Raw genomic sequence first — 4,647 nt, 5'->3', positions numbered from 1 at the left:
TGAGATAATACACCCGTGTAAGACAAATGTGTCTTATCCCCCCATCTTCCCATTTCTTTTTAAAAAATATATTTTTACTGATTTTAGAGAGAAAGAGAGAGATAGAAACATCAATGATGAGAGAGAATCATTGATTGGCTGTCTCCTGCAGGCCCCCCACTGGGGATCGAGCCTGCAACCTGGGCATGTGCCCTGACCGGGAATAGAACCGTGACCTCCCGGTTCATAGATCGACGCTCAACCACTGAGCCACACCCACTTCATTATGAAAAGGCCCCTGCCAGCCACAACGCACACCACACCACGAATATAAAGCAAATGCCTCCCTGTCCCATTCTCTCCCCCTGCCTGCCAGCGGCGATCAGCGCACACATGTGGATTTGCTCGAACCGCGTTGCTCTGCACTAAGAGTGCAGCATGCCCGCTTGGAACCGTCTGTGCTGGCCCAGCTCATGGGATGATTACTCCAGAGAAATCCTCGGGGCTTCCAGCTGCTCAGTGTGAGAGTCCTATCCTTTAACATCTTTGAAATGTTTCCACTTTGGAAAGTGAAGTCAGCTAAGAAACACACCTGGCTCTCGGGGCTTTCCCATCTCCGCTCCTGATCTGGGCAGGCCTCCTGCAGTGAGAGGACCTGTCAACGGTGAGGACTTTTCCCTGGAGTGGGGAGGCAGCTAATAGCATTCAGATATTTTGAGATGAAACTGTTACCATGGGAATGTTTCCATATCGCTCGCTCCCTTAATAATGATGGGTAGAAACAGTGAACAGTGCAGCTCTCAGGATTCTAGAAATAGAGGAAGGGAAGGAAAATGGAGCTGGAAGAACAGGTCCCAAAGAAAGGACTGATAGGTTTCATCGGAGCTGCCTTCTGGGGGAATGGGCGTAGTTGTAGGTCAGTGTTTCTCCGAGGGTCAGGATGCCCATAGAGGTTGCAGGTGGGTGAGCCTGAGGTGTGTGTGTATTGGGGAGTATTCTTCAGTATTGCTGGTAGGGGCTAATTAAGTTGATCTTTCCTTCTGGGGCTTTGATATGGGGCAGGGAAACCTGACACCTAGCAAATCCTGGTTTTTCTAAACTCTTCTCCATTGTCCTGGCAAGAGGTCAAAAAGCTCGAGGAGCCCTGACCGGTTTGGCTCAGTGGATAGAGGGTCGGCCTGCGGACTGAAGGGTTCCAGGTTCGATTCCAGTCAAGGGCATGTACCTTGGTTGTGTGCACATCCCCAGTAGAAGATGTGCAGGAGGCAGCTGATTGATGTTTCTCTCTCATTGATGTTTCTAACTCTCTATCCTTCTCCCTTCCTCTCTGTAAAAAATTAATAAAGTATATTAAAAAAAAGAGAAAAAGCTTGAGTACCCCTGTCCCCCGGGGGCCTTGGACTGTACCCTAAAGGCAGAAGCACAAGGGCACACAGACCTTTCATCTGGCAAACCGGGATTTCCTGTGCTGTACTGCCCTCTGCAACTGCTTGGGAATAATTTCTCTTCTTTCTCTCTCTCTCTCTTTTTTTAAATATATTTTATTGATTTTTTACAGAGAGGAAGGGAGAGGAATAGAGAGTTAGAAACATCGATGAGAGAGAAACGTCGATCAGATTTGAACCAGGCAGTGGTCACAGAGACAATGCGCAGTCGGTGCGGCCTGCAGAGCACGGAGTGCCAGGCACGCACCCGGGCGGCAGCGGCCCAGCACGAAGCCGGCCAACAAGAGAACAACAAAGGTAGGAAAAAGGGCCCTGCCAGCATTACAAAGTCACAAAAGCTTTTCTTTCTTTTTCTTTCTTTCTTTCTTCCTTTCACTTTTATTTTTTACCTTTCTTTGAGTTTATTGGTTAATAAAATGATATAGTTTTCAGGTGTACAAGTCTATAATCCATCATTAATATATTGCATTATACAGTCACCACCCCAAGTCAAGTCTCCTTCCATCACCATTTATCCCCCTTTACCCTCCTCTACTAGGAATCACTTCTTTTCTTTTTAAAAAGATGTTGTTTATTTTAAGAGGCATACTGGGGAAAACAGGGCTATGCTTATTTTCCTTTTTAAAAAATATATTTTTATTGATTCCAGAGAGGAAGGGAGAGAGAGATATAGAAACATCAATGATGCGAGAATCATTGATCAGCTGCTTCCTACACTTCCCCTACTGGGGATCAAGCCTGCAACCCAGTGACCGGAATCAAACCTGGGACCCTTCAGTCCGCAGGCCAATGCTCTATCCACTGAGCCAAACCAGCTGGGCAGGGATCATTTCTTAATCAAGGGATCACTACCTTGGCCTCCATTCCAAACTGTTCACTGCTTGAAGCACATGTAGGGCTCCCCCGAACCCCCAACTCACTGCCAGCCAGGCTCCTGTTACTCCAGGACCTTGAGAAGTCAAAGGACAGGTGACTCATTAATAAGCAAAATAGGTTATCTTTGTGACAGGCATTCTACCCTTGTCTGCTATAACCCATGCCCTCTCTCGGATTTGTTACCTTTTTTTGTTGTTTCTATTTTTTGAGAAGGGGTACCCTAATACAGCCATCCTGCCTACAAAATAAATGGGAGTTCAAGTTGCTGGCTGGGAATTTAAAACAAAATATTTTTATTGATTTCAGAGAGGAGGGGAGAGGGAGAGAGTGATAGAAACATCAATGATGAGAGAGAATCATTGATCGGCTGCCTCCTGCATGTCCCCTACTGGGGATCGAGCCCATAACCCGGGCATGTGCCCTTGACTGGAATCAAACCTGGGATCCTTCAGTCTGCAGGCTGACGCTCTATCCACTGAGCCAAACCAGCTAGGGCATTAAGAACGAATATGGCTGAGTGGGTAAAACACCTCTGAAATCTCATATAAAGAGGAAAGAAATGGCTACCACCCCACCAAGCACCCCTGCACATGTGAACTGACCAGAGGCGAGTGCCTACTCCCCTAAATCCTTATCTGTCAATGCCCCAGACCTAGATTTGCTTGTAGTGTCAGAATCTAGGGATTTCCTTGATGTCCTTTTTAAAAAAAATTTTTTTAAATTAATTTCAGGGAGGGAGGGAGGGAGAGAAAGAGAAAGAGAAAACAGAGAAACATCAATTTGTTGTTCCACCCACTTATGCATTCATTGGTTGATTCTTCTATGTGCCTGGACCAGGGATCGAACCTGCTACCTTGGCGTATCGGGATAACACTCTAACCAACTGACCTACCCAGCCAGGGGTCTTTTATGTTCTTGAGATCTTTAGTGAAAATACACTGTAAGCAGCACTTGGGTCTGTTCCCTGGACACAGCAGGTGAACTCTAATCCTTCTAGGAATGCAGCTTAAAGACCAGAAACCATGTTGGGTTGGTGACCGAAAGACAGTGCCTTCCTTCTCTAAAGGAACACCCATCCAGTGAAGCAACAACGGCAGCTGTCCCTGCCCCTCACGCCTTCCAGAACCACACGTCCTGTCCTAAAAGGCATGATTCACAAAGAGAAACGACGTTTAAAAATTTGATCCAGCACAAATATAAGCTCAGCCAAGTCAGTGCAGCAGGGCGCTCTAAAGACAGGTGGCTACCCTGGAAGAGAGAGACCAGCCAGGAGGCACCCGAGGGCGAGCGGCCTTGGCCGGCTTCCCAGGTCCCTTGTGGGATCTCCACCGCCCTGGTCACATAGAAAGGCTCTCTGGCCAGTGACATGCTTCTCTTAATTCTTTCTCACCGACTGCCGGGCAGGCAGAGCTTCTTCATTTGGGCTTTGAAAGTCACTTCTGGTCAACAGTCACTCTCACTCCCAAAATGTGAATCCCAAAACGTCGCAGGGTCCGAGACTGTGATGTAAGACGCTGTATCTGCATTCGGCTTATAATTGGGTACATGTTTCCACAGACACTTCTACCTAACAGGTGAACACAGCTTTCATGCTGTTTGAGATTAACACCTATTCTAAATCCATTTCAAATTCAGCTGCTACTTTGACATTTAAAAAAATATTTTTATTGATTTCACAGAAGAAGGGAGAGGGAGAGAGAGAGAAACATCAATGAGAGAACCATTAATTAGCTGCCTTCTGCACGCCCCCTACTGGGGATCGAGCCCACAACCCGGGCATGTTCTCCCTTGACCAGAATTGAACCCAGAACTCTTCAGTCCACAGGTCGATGCTCTATCCACTGAGCCAAACCAGCTAGGGCCTACTTAGACGTTTTTATGGAAGTGTGTGTCTAAGTTTTTGCACACCATGCTGGAGGAAATTCCTTCGAAGAGGTGATTACTGATCTCCAGCCCCAGTAGTACAAGGCACACAAGCACCTGAATTCCTTCAAAGGAAACTAACTAAATACTTATGTATGAATTGTTCGAGGTCCAAGTTGAATAGAACCTCTTCCATAAAGCTTTTTGGGAGTTCCTCAATCTGAGATCATTGCCCTTTGCTTGATTTTCCATTATATTTGATTTCACCTCTTATAGTTCTTATCTTTTTCCACCTAAATAGTAGACACTTATTTACATATTACCTCTTAGAAGATAAAAATCTTCCTATATATAGCATACTCCCCCACCATAATTATTTCATTTTTATTTCTCATGACACCCAGCCCAGCACTTTATACACAGGTGCTTCCAAATACGCATTTCTGAATGACCAAGCAGTATAGAATCCTCCTTAGTAGCAGTA

This window comes from Myotis davidii, unplaced genomic scaffold, assembly GCF_000327345.1.
Source record: "Myotis davidii unplaced genomic scaffold, ASM32734v1 scaffold699, whole genome shotgun sequence".
NCBI classification, from domain to species: domain Eukaryota; kingdom Metazoa; phylum Chordata; class Mammalia; order Chiroptera; family Vespertilionidae; genus Myotis; species Myotis davidii.
The sequence above is the reverse complement of the archived record's forward strand: the minus strand, read 5'-3'. Positions refer to the sequence as shown.